General features: G+C 38.3%; 1 protein-coding gene across 1 annotated transcript in view; it reads left to right on the forward strand.

Moving 5' to 3' along the window:
- COL25A1 (collagen type XXV alpha 1 chain) overlaps positions 1-15580 on the forward strand; it is a 485880-nt gene that overhangs the window by 326559 nt on the left and 143741 nt on the right. The gene's annotated exons all lie outside the window — the stretch shown is intronic.

Consider the following 15580-nt stretch of genomic DNA (forward strand, 5'->3'; position numbering starts at 1 on the left):
TTCCAATGATGTAGTGGCTCTGTGCAGACATACCTCTCAATTTTCTCGTGTCACTATGCACAAACGCGAGTATTTGGTTGAAGAGAGTCATTTTTTACAGTGGAAAAGCACTTTTAAAACTTTCAGGTTGAAAACAGAACTGTGTAGGTTTCTTTGTGAAATTCACTCTGTGAAATTAATTATGGAATTTACTTACACTGCAGTATCATGAAAGATACAGTCAATGAAAACTTGAAAAGCTTGTAGTCTTACTCCTCCTATTTAGTAAACTAGATGAAAATTATGGTATGATTGACTTTCCTTTCTATTCTTATGCCATTTCTTCATGTAGAAATAATGACTATGCTTCAGAGCATTCTGTTTCTCATGGCAGTTTTTCTGTCTGATGTCCAGTTGAAACTTCATCTTAATGGTCAAGGATTTAACATCATGAGTGGCATGGATGTGAATGGAATAAAATTCTCATAACCTTCAACGATTAGAATGTAGCCACTTTCCCTGTATGTGGCAGTTTTTTCTCGTGGCATGTTCCCATGCACTGAGTATCATTTCTTTCCACATGCAATATCAAAATCACTCGATTTGCCCTTTCCAGGTAAGAGAGAAACTGTTTCTATTCTAAATCTTCTTTTGGCAAAGGAAATGAAAGGGTGGTTCACAGCTTAGCTGTCATCAGTGTGCACACAGCCCTCATTTTCAAAAAGGTGTGTTGGCTTTCATCATTCCAAAAAGTGATGATTGATTATAAAGCGAGGCCAAATTTTCAGGATGAAACCTGAAACCATGTGAAATTCACCTGGTTTCATGTTGCATTACAAACTAAGACTTGGACCAGGTTCCTTGCAAGTGTGGCCAAAGTTCATGAACTACTTTGACGAACCCAGACTGCCTTTCATACAGATTTCAGCCAATTTTCACACTGACGGGGGCCAAGTTTCACACAATTCAGGGGCCACTTAGCATTTTAGCTGGAAAGTGGCAAAAATGGATCCCATTTTCATCTGGATTTTGCTTTGGGTTGAAACAATTTCGATTGAATTCATAATGCAAGATGAATCTTTATGGATAAAATTTAAATGTCCTGGGAAGTATATATGAATGTGCACGTGAAAACTTATGGAATTGCCTGGCTTTTCTCAGATTCCTAATTTAGAAACAAGGCAGGACACATTCAGCAATCTTAGATTTATAATATAAGTAGTGTCAGCTACTTATTAGAAAATTCACATATCATATGGCAAAATGAAGATTTTACATTTCCAGGAAAATCAAAGTTAGTTAGAACTGGACATGTCTTTAATTTTAATGAAAACCAACATTTCCCATATTCTTTATGAGCACACTATTCCAGCCGATGCTGCCAGAGGCTCTCTTTTTAAAAATGTAGATCTTTGTATTTAAATATCCTTTCCATTTTCATCCTATCATAGAATTTTGAATTTTGAACAAACGTCATTCCAAGTAATTTATTTCTTTCCATAACTATATGATCTTCCATTATTTTAATTCTTTGTTATCTAACTTTCCACTGGGATGTATGCTATTTTCTTGAAAGTGAAGTTCTCTCTCTCTTTTTTTTTTTTTGCTCCCCAAATGCCAGACAGGAATATAATAGGTCATAATATGTGAATCAAAGAAGGAAAAATTCGAAGATAAAATAAATATTAAGAAAGTAGAGCTATCTTGAAATACTTGGACATGTATTTATCAATATATATTGAGTGTCTGCTATGCTCAAGGTACCATACTTAACACTATAGAGACTACAAATGTATCCACTTCTCTCGTTCTCTTCTAATATCAGCAAATTCAGCCTATTCTCAGTTCTTCATCGCTACTGTACTATTCCAATTGATTTTGTTTCTGCTCTTACCCTGTACAATGCATTTCCTAAACAGCAACCAGAAACCATTTTATGCTTTATATTAAAAACCACTTTGCTTGGCCTCCATGGACCTTCAAGATCTTGCCCTTCAGTTCACTTCAGTTCAGTCGCTCAGTCATGTCCAACTCTTTGCGACCCCATGGACTGCAGCACACCAGACCTCCTTATCCATCACCAACTCCTGGCAGTTTACTCAAACTCGTGTCCATTAGGTTGGTGATGCCATCCAAGCATCTCATCTTCTGTCTTCCCCTTTTCCTCCTACCTCAATCTTTCCCAGCATCAGAGTCTTTTCCAATGAATCAGTTCTTCACATCAGGTGGCCAAAGTAAGGGAGTTTCAGCATCAGCATCAGCCCTTCGAATGAATATTCAGGACTGATCTCCTTTAGGATGGACTGGTTAGATCTCATTGCAGTCCAAGGGACTCTCAAGAGTCTTCTCTGACACAACAGTTCAAAAGCATCAATTCTTCAGTGCTCAGCTTTCTTTATAGTCCAACTCTCACATCCATACATGACTACTGGAAAAACATAGCTTTGACTAGATGGACCTTTGTTGGTAAAGTAATATCTCTGCTTTTAAACATGTTGTCTAGGTTGGCCATAACTTTCCTTCCAAGGAGTAAGCATCTTTTAATTTCATGGCAGCAGTCACCATCTAGGTGATTTTGGAGCCCCAAAAAATAAAGTCTGTTACTGTTTCCACTGTTTCCCCATCTATTTGCCATGAAGTGATGGGACCGGATGTCATGATCTTAGTTTTCTGAATGTTGAGCTTTAAGCCAACTTTTTCACTCTCCTCTTTCACTTTCATCAAGAGGCTCTTTAGTTCTTCGCTTTCTGCCATAAGGGTGGTATCATCTGCATATCTGAGGTTACTGATATTTCTACCAGCAATCTTGATTCCAGCTTGTGCTTCCAGTCCAGGATTTCTCATGATGTTCCCTGGTGGCTCAGACGGTAAAGCGTCTGCCTGCAATGTGGGAGACCTGGGTTCAATCCCTGGGTCGGGAAGATCCTCTGGAGAAGGAAATGGCAACCCACTCCAGTACTCTTGCCTGGAAAATCCCATGGACGGAGGAGCCTGGTAGGCTACAGTCTATGGGGTTGCAAAGAGTCGGACACGACTGAGCAACTTCACTCACTCACTCACTCACTCACTCTGTATATAAGTTAAATAAACAGGATGGCAATATACAGCCTTGATGTACTCCTTTTCCTATTTGGAACCAGTTTGTTGTTCCATGTCCAGTTTAAACTGTTGCTTCTTGACCTGCACACAAGTTTCTCAGAAGGCAGGTCAGATGGTCTGGTATTCCCACCTCTTTCAGAATTTTCCACAGTTTGTTGTGATCCACACAGTCAAAGCCTTTGGCATAGTCAGTAAAGCAGAAGTAGATGTTTTTCTGGAACTCTCTTGCTTTTTCAGTCATCCAACGGATGTTGGCAATTTGATCTCCGGTTCCTCTGCCTTTTCTAAAACAACCTTGAACATCTGGAAGTTCACAGTTCATGTACTGTTGAATTTTGAGCATTATTTTACTAGCATGTGAGATGAGTGCAATTGTGCAGTAGTTTGAGCATTCTTTGGCATTGCCTTTCTTTTGGATTGGAGTGAAAACTGGCCTTTTCCAGTCCTGTGGCCACTGCTGTGTTTTCCAAATTTGCTGGCATATTGAGTGCAGCACTTTCACAGCATCATCTTTTAGGATTTGAAATAGCTAAGCTGGAATTCCATCACCTCCACTAGCTCTGTTCATAGTGATGCATCCTAAGGCCCACTTGACTTCACGTTCCAGGATGTCTGGCTCTAGGTTGGTAATCACACCATTGTGATTATCTGAGTCGTGAAGTTCTTTTTTTGTATAGTTCTTCTGTATATTTTTGCCACCTCTTCTTTATATCTTCTGCTTCTGTTAGGTCCATACCATTTCTGTCCTTTATTGTGCCCATCTTTGGATGAAATGTTCCCTTGGTATCTCTAATTTTCTTGAAGAGATCTCTAGACTTTCCCATTCTGTTGTTTTCCTCTATTTCTTCGCGTTGATTGCTGAGGAAGGCTTTCTTATCTCCCCTTGCTATTCTTTGGAACTCTGCATTCAAATGGGTATATCTTTCTTTTTCTCTTTTGCTTTTTGTTTCTCTTCTATTCACAGCTATTTGTAAGGCCTCCTCAGACAACCATTTTGCCTTTTTGCATTTCTTTTCCTTGGGGGTGGTCTTGATCCCTGCCTCCTGTACAATGTCACGAACCTCCGTCCATAGTTCTTCAGGCACTCTGTCTATCAGATCTAATCCCTTGAATCTATTTCTCACTTCCACTGTATAATCATAAGGGATTTGATTTAGGTCATACCTGAATGGTCTAGTGGTTTTCCCTACTTTCTTCAATTTAAGTCTGAATTTGTCAATAAGGAGTTCATGATCTGAGCCCCAGTCAGCTCCCAGTCTTGTTTTTGCTGACTGTATAGAGCTTCTCCATCTTTGACTGTAAAGAATATAATCAATCTGATTTTGGTATTGACCATCTAGTGATGTCCATGTGTAGAGTCTTGTCTTGGGTTGTTGGAAGAGGGCATTTGCTATGACCAGTGCATTCTCTTGGCAAAACTCTATTAACCTTTGCCCTGCTTCATTCTGTGCTCCAAGGCCAAATTTGTCTGTTACTCCAGATATTTCTTGACTTCCTACTTTTGCATTCCAGTCGCCTATAATGAAAAGGACATCTTTTTGGTTTTAGTTCTAGAAGGTCTCATAGGTCTTCATAGAACCATTCAATTTCAGCTTCTTCAGCATTACTGGTCAGGGCATAGACTTTGATTACTGTGATATTGAATGGTTTTCCTCAGAAGCGAACAGAGATCATTCTGTCATTTTTGAGATTGCTGCATTTTGGACTCTTTTGTTGATTATGATGGCTACTCCATTTCTCCTGAGATTCTTGCCCACAGTAGTAGATATAATAGTCATCTGAGTTAAATTCACCCATTGCAGTCCATTTTAGCTCGCTGATTCCTAGAATGTCAATGTTCACTCTTGCCATCTCCTGTTTGACCGACCACTTCCAAATTGCCTTGATTCATGGACCTAACATTCCAGGTTCCTATGCAGTATTGCTCTTTATAGCATTGGATTTTACTTCCATCACCAGTCACATCCACAACTGGGTGTTATTTTTGCTTTGGCTCCTTTTTGCTCTTGCCCTTCCCTACTTGTCTTGATCTCCGCCCACTATGCTCCATCCACATGTTCTTTAAACACAGCACACTCTCAACTTGATGACTTTCCATTTGTTCTTTACTGGTCTTCATGTGATTGGGTTTTTCTTATCATTGAGATTTCCTCTCAAATATCTCCTTGGGAAGAACTTCTTAGCTTCATTGTAAATCTGAGATTATCCTATTGTGTTTATTTATTTACTTGCTTCTTTTTAAGGAAGGGCATCTGCAAAACATTGTTGTTCAATCATTCAGTTCTGTCTGACTCATCGTGACCCTATGGACTGTAACACGCCAGGTTTCCCTGTCCTTCACTCCCAGAGTTTTCTCAAACTCATGTCCATTGAGTCAATGATGCCATCCTCACCTCATCCTCTGTCGTCTCCTTTTCCTCATGCTGTCAGTCTTTCCCAGCATCAGGGTCTTTTCCAAGGAGTCGGCTCTTCACATCAAGTGGCCAAAGTATTGAAGCTTCAGCTTTAGCATCAGTCCTTGCCCTTCTTTAAAACAAAAACTCCATGAGAATAAGGGCTAGTTCATACCTCCATCACATAGGACAATAAGAACTAAATGAATATTTGTTTAATGTTAAAAGAAAATATTATTTCATCATTACTGCCTTCAAGGAGCTGGTGATCTCATGGGTGCCTGAATAAGAAAACTATGTGGTTGTAGATTATATGTCTTGAATAGCTATACTAAGCCATGCTAGATCAGTGAAGCATCTTCCATTTTTTTTTATTTGTGGTATTTTATTTTATTTATTTTTTATTTTATTTTATTTTTTAACTTTACAATATTGTATTGGTTTGCATCTTCCATTTTAAATAATCACTGGAGACTATAGAAAATATGGCATTTGAACTAGGACTTGATAAATGGGTAATCATTAAAAGATTAAATGAAGAGCAAGACATAAGCATTCCAAGAAGAAGAAATAGTTCAAATAATATTACACAAGCAGGAAATGACAGTATTCATTTAAGGAAAAAATTCCATTTGCCAAGGAAATAAGTTAAATATAGAAAAATTGTACCCATATAAGTCTGTAAAACCTTTATTAAAGTTACATTATAGCCCACTCCAGTACTCCTGCCTGGAGAGTCCCATGGACGGAGGAGCCTGGTGGGCTGCAATCCATGGGGTCGCTAAGAGTCAGACATGACTGAGTGACTTTTCACTTTACACTTTCATGCATTGGAGAAGGAAATGGCAACCCACTCCAGTGTTCTTGCCTGGAGAATCCCAGGGATGGGGGAGCCTGGTGGGCCGCCGTCTATGGGGTCGCACAGAGTTGGACACGACTGAAGTGACTTAGCAGAGCAGAGTAGCAGAACATTTTTAATGTCTTGTGTGGTGGGCAATAAGGAACCATTGAAGATTTTTGAGTATAACATTTATTGTATATTACCACTAGACTATTCAGTATAATTACCAAATGTTCCTTATGAAAATCTATATGGTAATAGTATTAAGTATGGAAAGGAATTGGAAAAGACTGAAAGGAAGGAGACCAAGTAGATCAGGAAATGATGTCAGTCATCTGGTCAAGGTCACAAAAGTCTGGGCTATAAGGATAATGTCCAGTCCTCAATGGAGAACTGAGTAGAGGGCATGGACTGGCTCATCAGGTGTGATTGGAAGTACAGGGCCACACTGAGCAGAACTCAGTACCATAATGAGCAGTGGAGTGTGGCTAAGTTGGTAAGCCAAGGCAGATATTCCAAAAGAGTGACCAGAATATTGGAGAAAGCTCTATGTTTGCAGTAGAATTCGAAAGGAAAGTTGCATCATCTCATCAATCTTGTCTGCCACAAGCACCAAGCAAAAACCTGGGCAGACAGAAAGGGAAAACCAGGATTATTACTAGTAGAGGAGAATTTGACAAAAGTAAAGTCTTAAAGCAGAAAGTGAGAGAAAATTTTGACTCACACTGGATTTACATCCAAAATCAGTGATCATGGGTAAAGTTGTGACTATTAAGTTTTCTAAAAAAGAAGAAGAGAAGTAATCAGGGATTAAATTAAAAATATCAAGATGAAAATTTAATAGCAGTCTTGTAGCAAACTGGATGTTGGAGCTGAGGGTGATGAAGATAAAGATAGAGCTGAGGTTTCCAGCTTGATTCCTTGATAAAATTGGCCAGAAGAGAGTCAGGGAATAAATGATAAGCTGAATCTTAGTTATGTTGAATTTGGGATCTTGATGAATTACTCCATTGGAATAGTGTAGCGAACAGTTGGAAATATGAGACTAAAAGTCTGAAGTGGTGTTGCAACTGGAAAGAACAGTAACATAGCAAAACTGTCACAGAGTAACAGTTGAAACCATAGGAGGAGAAAAATGAAGGGTGACAGAAGGAAGATAGAAGCATTTTAGAAATATCCACATTGAGCGAGTAGGATGAAAAGGAGACTCAGGAAACTGAGCATTCAAAGGGAAAACCACAGCACTGCAATGTTTGAACAATAAGGCCAAATTACTTTTTAAAAAGTGGCTATCAGACTGTTTGTAATTAAAAAAAAAAAAAAAAGCCACAGGGATGAGAGCTATTGAAAAAAAAAAAAAAAAAACCACAACAACCAGGGGCTAGAGGGGTAGGATGGGGAGGGAGGTGGGATGGAGGTTCAGAGGGAGGGGACATATGTATACCTATGGCTGATTCATGTTGATATTTAGCAGAAAACAACAAAATTCTGTAAAGCAATTACCCTTCAATTAAAAAAAAAAAAAACTTTTGGACTTGGTGTTCTGGAGTCCTGGGGTAGTAAGGAGGTGCATTTTGTTCAGTGGTGAGAGTGAAAGTCAGATGGCAAGAAGTTAAAAGTAAATGGTAGGAAAGATGACTGTCTTTGAATGCTGTTGATGGCATATGATTTAATGCAGAAGAAATGACTAACTTTTTTGGCGTGAGCTTTCTGTCAGTATACACTGAACCAATTTCAAGCCTACAGTTTTAGGTATAATGTAACAGCCATAGATATCATTTGGTTTTCTTCTACAAGAAACTGAGAGTTAGATTTCCACAGATGAATGCATCCTGACATTGGAACTGCACTTCCCTCCTTGATTCTTGGGGAGATGTCATTACAGATTTGCTATTAATCTTTGTTTTTGCAGTCAGACATTGCACTTCAGCAGTTAGGCCTTTAGGTTGTATGGTCAGGAGGGTGCTTTTCTATGTTGTCAGTTACCATACTCATGCACAATTTTCTTCATTTCATCCTCAGGGATCTGTCTTACAGACTGTCGAAGCTAAGCATTTACTTTGTGTTCAAGTAGAAATTGGAGACCCACCATAAGGGAGTCGTAGGGGGTTTCCTAAGCCAAACGAAAGTTGGACTGAGAAATAATACCTCATGAAACAGTTGTAATTGCTCATCACTTAGAGTTGTGCAACTTGCAGAACATCTTTCTAGGTAAATTATACATATCATCTCTAAGCCTTACTACAGTTCAGCAAAGTACGTTATCAGCAAAGAAAAATAGGAAAAGTGAATGCAATAGAGAGAGCTGATTATATCCACATGGGCTGGGGTCAGGCTGGATAGGGATCAGTTCTAATTCTGCCACTATCTGTCTTCATGGTTATGAGAAGGATTAAATAAAATAATGTATGTATGAAGAATCTATAATAAGCCCTCAACAGGTCATAGCTGATTATTCTCCTAAAGTTTCACATGAAGAATCTAGGGTAAAGTAACGTGTCCAGTTCACACAATTTGTAAGTGATAGAAGTGGGATTCAAACCCAACTCTCTCAGCCTCTGGTTTGTGCATCTCCTAGTGGATCATGCTACTTCCCTGTCAATCAAGTGGTTGGTATGGCCATCAACCTCAATATGGAAAAGCTGGGGTTACCAAAATATCTAAGACTGGATTATTTATTTATTGAGTTCTTAAAATATGCCAGCCACTCTACGATGGCAACCCACTCCAGTACTCTTGCCTGGAAAATCCCATGCATGGAGGAGCCTGGTAGGCTGCAGTCCATGGGGTCACGAAGAGTCAGACACTTACTGAGCGACTTCACTTTCACTTTTCACTTACATGCACTGGAGAAGGAAATGGCACCCCACTCCAGTGTTCTTGCCTGGAGAATCCCAGGGACGGCGGAACCTGGTGGGCTGCCGTCTGTGGGGTCGTACAGAGTTGGACTGAAGCGACGCAGCAGCAGCAGCAGCAGCAGCAGCAGCAGCAGCAGCTATGAAGACATGTGTTTCAACAATTCTGGGGGCTTCCCTGGTGACTCAGCAGCAAAAAATCACCTGTCAATACAGGAGATGTAGGTTCGATCTCTGGGTGGAAAGATCCGCTGGAGAAGGAAATGCAACCCACTCTAGTTTTCTTGCCTGTGAGCCTGGTGGGCTACAGTCCATGGGCTCTCAAGAGTCAGACATGACTGAGCGACTAAACCTACCTACTCACAAACTGCATTTTCCATGTACTCCATCATTTATTCTCAATGGTGAGTTAGTAGCACAGATTTTTTTGTTTTTTCTTTGACATGGGCCACCTTCAAAGTCCCCATTGAACCTGTTACAACATTGCTTCTGTTCTATGCCCTGACTTTCTGGCCGCAAGGCATGTGGGATCCCAACTCCCCGACCAAGGATTGAACCTGCCACCCACTGCTCCAGAAGGCAAAGTCTCAACCATTGGACTGCCAGAGAAGTCCCAGTAGCACCGATTTTAATATGATATATATATATATATATATATATATATATTTTTTTTTTTTTTTTTTTTTCTGATGTAGACTGAGCTCACACAGGTTAAGTGACCGATTCTAGTTCTTTCACACACACCTCCCAAAAGACAATGCTGGAACTCAAACATGAAAATCAAGTTCTTCCCTCTTTCCATAATGTTAGGCTGCCTCCAGATCACTTGTAGGACCTTTTTCAACTCTAGGATCCATTCCTCTATGAATCAGCTTGAAAAAGTTGGGGAGCACACATGAAAATAAGTGCGTCTTTTTTCTTTGCAATCATGGTAGTCACAGTCTTTACAATTCATGCGCTGTCAACCCTCCGGGAAACCAAGGAATGGCTGAGTGCCACTTAGTAAACCCTGGGACCTCTTGTCATGGAGCTTAGAGAGGCAGGGCAATGCTGACTTCCATCCAAAGTGTGTCAGAATATCCAATTAGCTTGTTGTGATATAGTTTCACTTCTCAGCTCAGGGGCACCAATTTGGAAATTGTATAATAGCAAGACCCTGGTGAATTTGCTGTTAGTGATTTTTTTTCTTCAGGATAGCCAAATGAATGAAGTCTGCTTTCTGTAGTTCATAATGCTGTGCTTATATGTTCTACGAGGATTTTGTGGCAAAGCTTCTCTTTGCAAAAGAGACTGAGTTATATTTCTAGATCAGAAGCTGAACCTGAATGTCAAGCGTAAAAGACTCGAGACTTTTCAGCATTTCCACATTGTTGTCTGCACCCACTCTTACTCCCGACCTCTCTCTCCTTCATTATCAAAAAGGACTTTTGCCCACTTCATGCAGACTTCTGCCCTCATCATGAACCACAGCCCTGGGCTTTGATGTTAATGACTCAAATTTCATTTCTCCTTCTTAGTGACTTAAAAACAGCCTTAAAAATAAGCAAAGCTATTTTAATGTTTCATACTGTCTTTTTAAATTAGAGTATTATGTTGTTCTGAAATTGTGGTACATTTGTTAGTCAAACTTAGGCAGTAAAATGAACAGACGTGATGAAGTTATCTTTTGGCTACATATTAATCTTCTAATCAGTTGGCTACCATCCCCTTGCCAAATAACACAAAGGCCTGATAAATAAAAGATTTAGTGGTTATTGGTCTCAATATCATCAGCCAACAGCTGGTTTTAAATGAGTCCTGAGCCCTCACAGTTTCAATGAGCCACCCAGGAGCACGGCTTAACTATTTTCATCAAATTCTCTTCTCTTCCCAGTGTATTCAAATAAATTTTCATAACAGCTGGGACTATGAAAAATTGATAGCATCTTAAAAACATCTTCAGCAAGACAGATTAAGTTCCAGAAAAGGAAAGCATTTAGAAGTTTATTTTATTATCTTAACCTTTGTTGACTTGAATGATTAAACAGATTCTTTGGCTCTGCTAAAGCATTTAGGCCTGGATATTAATTTGATGTTCTTATTTACTTAACCCTTGCCTTTCTCTTTAGCCCTAATGAATACACTACTCATTTGGTACTGAATGTATTGCCTGTGAAAAGGGAATGAATATAACACAATGGAAAGAAATAAATTGTGAGAAAATTATTTTAATGATTTCCAGATTCAGGAGAAGTTGGCATGGAAACTGCAAGCTCATTAAAATTTGCAAACGTTCTTGTTATAATTTATAATCAGAGTTCTTTTTTAAGTGTTCTGTCATACTTCAAACCGCTAAGAGCCCAGGAGCATTTGTAAATTCGTCCTAATGTGGGTTAATTTAAGGAATAAATTATTTTTACAAACAATTCTTGGTAAGTAGACAATATTTCCCTTGGAATTCAGTGTTGGAAATTACACCTCAGTTATTGACTTTATAACTGTGCCCATTAAGGAAAAGAAAAAGAGGTATTATGAGATGTTGAGGAAGAGACTCTCTTTACATCACTTTAAGTCTTGACATTTTTGTCTAATGTGAAGTATCAGTATAGTACATATAATCATCCAGTGGGATAAGCTTTTATACAAAATATTTGGAAGTAAAAGTGAACATTTCACAAAACTCTTATATTTAAACAATACACACACACATAGAGTAGTTGAAAAAGCCTGAGGTTTGAGTCCTTAACTGAAAATTAAGAGCTTTAATTAATAATTAACAGTGGAATTATCAATGACCATAGATGTATTAAAATAAAACCAAATTCATTCCTAAGTATATCCTTTGACAAGGAATTCTGGAGAATAATGCCAGCTGGTTTAAATAACTGTTGGATTTCCTTTTAGTCTTTTTTAATGCAGTGACCTTCATACTAAAATAGCTACTCATTATGTTTTATGAAGTAAGGGAAAGATTTCATTTGTCTACACTTGTACTCATTGCTTATATCAAATGCAATATTTTTTTTAAGTTATTTTACTTTTTTCATGATTTATATATCTTGACTTATACGTTACAATCTATTCAGGCTAATATCCTTTATTTCACATTTTTCTTGAAAACTAGTGGAATAAAAGATTTTAGATGTATATATATATATATATATTTAATATTATCCCATTTATATTTCTCTTGTTGGAATTTTGCAAGTGCTGCTTTCTGTGAAATATTTTCTAAATAATTTAAAGAATTCCTTGATAGAAAATTGATCTTTTCTGAAATGCAAAACTAGATGGATGATTTTATTCTTTTGTCTTATATTTAAGTGAGATAGTTTTCACCTGAATTCACAAGAATTCAAGTGATTAGTTAATTAGATTTGTTAAACCATATAATATGTAGCTATGATTTACATATTGCAAATAGCAAATACAGCAATTTACACTAATAAAATCCAACACAATTACCACCTTTCTTTTTCTATCACTCCTAAATGCAAAATTATAGTTGCAACAAAATGTTAATGAGGTGGATTAACCAAATAGAAATCATGAAAGTATGAAACAGCAGATTTTTAATGGTGCATCAGGATTTGCAGAAGGGAGTAGAATGCAAGACTATATTTTTGACTCATCCCTTCAGAATGGGTGGGAAAATGGCTTATTCACTGACAGATCATGTTCAGGGAGAACAGTTCCTGTAGGTCTGAATGAGAGGGGCCTCTGGAAAGTCATTTAGTGCCAGACAGCAGCATCCTTTCATAAGCATACCTCCACTAATGTGTCCAGCAGCTCCTTGTAGCAGACACAGACTGTAAATCACAAGTGGCCAACAAGACTGGCTTTGTAGGAAAAAGATGTCAGTTGTGAGGTCCTACTTCTCATACAATTCTAAAGTGACTAGAGAAAGTCAGGAAGATTTGATTGTCATTCTTTAGAAGTCAGTAAAATTTTATTTGAAAAATGTTAGTATTCAGATGAACCTTTGTTGACCACTATTATTTTTATTTTCACAAGTAAACTTTTAAATGACTTACACATAGCAAGTAATAATAATTAATAACAATGCAACATTATTGTTTTTATATTTCACTACCAAGAAAACTTCCAGACCTTCTTCTCATACTTTATGACCTTGTAAGTTTAGAATAAATCTGTTGATGAAGAAGTCTAAGTGATGGATAAGGTAGCATCCACATCCTCCAGTATAGCATTAAAATATCAAAGAACTAGGAATGTCAGACTGTTTTTCCAGGACAGGAAGTACAGTTAGCTCCAGTCCTAAAGGAATTCATTAGAATTAAGATAGCGAAATGCTGGTGAGTAACTAGGAGAAACCGGCATGGCAGAGAGTCACTGCTCTTCTGGCTTGAAGCCTGTGTGATGTGATGTGAAATAAAAGGAACTAACTATAACCCTAGGAAGTACAAAGGGACAACAGCTGGTAATTCCTGTCTCATTCGCCATGTCTTCAAAAGGACATGTCAGCCTGAACATTCCAAGTTTATTGGCAGGTGAGAAAAAAGCTACCCAGAGACACCACCAGATTTTTAATTAAGAATACATTCAATGGTTTTAAAACATAGTTTGATTGCATGGGTCTTTCATCAGTTTATTTTTAGAAGCTGAGTTAATCTATTTATCTAGATTGTTAAAATTGTGGCCCAGCTTTGAAAGATCGCACCCAGCTCTTGACTGCATCATAAAGAGAGGCTATCAGCATGTGACATTTCCGGGATGGCTGAAGGGAGATTCTTCCACTGGTGAAGTAGGAAGTGTGGAATGAGGGATGTGACTGAGGAGCTGCGCCCAAACACAGAACTCGCCAGAGAATCTTCTAAAACACAAGTTCCCTGTGTTTGGTAGTTTGTTTATTTCAAGGTGTACAAGTGGTTTCTCATATCAAACACTTGCTTTTTTGCAACAATGGCTTAAAATATTATAATGCTTGTTATTCTGTATGTAGGTGTTAAGACAGATATCATTCTCATTAATAGGAATTATTCTACTTATAGAGATAGATATATCCACATATGTGTATGTGGATATTTACTTACAATTACACCGCCTGTACTGTCTTAGCGAAGAGTTCTCCATAAGCATAGATTATTATTCATATATACAAGTTATAAACACATAGAAATGTGAACCAACCCACTCTTGTTCATATTCTGACTCCTATTTAAAAAGGCATGTAAATATCGAAAGCGATTTGCTAAGTTATTTTGGAAGTAAATGATATTTCTTCCTTAGCTGCTTTTTAAAACAGCATTTTTGTGCTCAGTGTGGCATTTTAGAATTATCTAAAGGGATTATAAATTAACTTTAATAGTTGCATGCTTAATTTGTCTTTGTGCGTGTCTTAGCCTGCAAGGAACACTGTTCTCGATGTTCCTTTGCAAAGTAAGATGGAAATGATCACAGTGACAGTCCTTGACAATCACATCAACATGGCTCTGACTCTGCAGTGGTCTACTGACTGAGCTTTCTCATGATCATCTTTAAGAACAAAGAATTTCCTTGACTTGAATATCAGAGGAAAGTTCGAGATCTAATTCAGAACTCAGTTGCTGTTTCTTTGTTGTAGTTGTTCAGTCGCTCAATCATGTCCGACCCTTTGCAGCCCCATAGACTGCAGCATGCCAGGCTTCCCTGTCCTTGACCATCTCCTGGAGTTTGCTCAAACTCATGTCCATCGAGTCAGTGACCCCATCTAACCATCTTGTCCTCTGTTGTCCCCTTCTCCTCTTGCCTTCAATCTTCCCCAGCATCAGGGTCTATTCTAATGAGTCGGCTCTTCACATCAGGTGGCTAAAGTATTGGAGCTTCACCTTCATCATTAGTCCTCCCAATGAATATTTAGGATTGATTTCCTTTAGGATTGACTGATTGGATCTCCTTGCAGTCCAAGAGACTCTCAAGAGTCTTCTCCAACACCACAGTTCAAAAACATCAATTCTTCGGCACTCAGCCTTCTTTATGGTTCAACTCTCACATCCTTACGTGACTACTGGAAAAACCATAGCTTTGACTAGATGGACCTTTGTTAGCAAAGTAATGGCTCTGCTCTTTAATATGCTGTCTAGGTTGGTCATAACTTTTCTTCTAAGGAACAAATGTCTTTTAATTTTATGGCTGAAGTCACCATCTGCAGTGATTTTGGAGCCCAAGAAAATAAAGTCTGTCACTATTTCCATTGTTTCCCCATCTATTTGCCATGAAGTGATGGGATCAGATGCCATGATCTTCGTTTTTTGAATGCTGAGTTTTAAGTTAGCTTTTTCACTCTCCTCTTTCACCTTCATCAAGAGACTCTTCAGTTCCTCTTCGCTTTCTGCCATAAGAGTGGTGTTATTTGCATATCTGAGGTTATTGATATTTCTCCCTGCAATCTTGATTCCAGCTTGTGCTTCATTCAGCCTGGCATTTCACATGAT

This window comes from Bubalus bubalis, chromosome 7 (assembly GCF_019923935.1).
Source record: "Bubalus bubalis isolate 160015118507 breed Murrah chromosome 7, NDDB_SH_1, whole genome shotgun sequence".
In the NCBI taxonomy this organism is placed as follows: domain Eukaryota; kingdom Metazoa; phylum Chordata; class Mammalia; order Artiodactyla; family Bovidae; genus Bubalus; species Bubalus bubalis.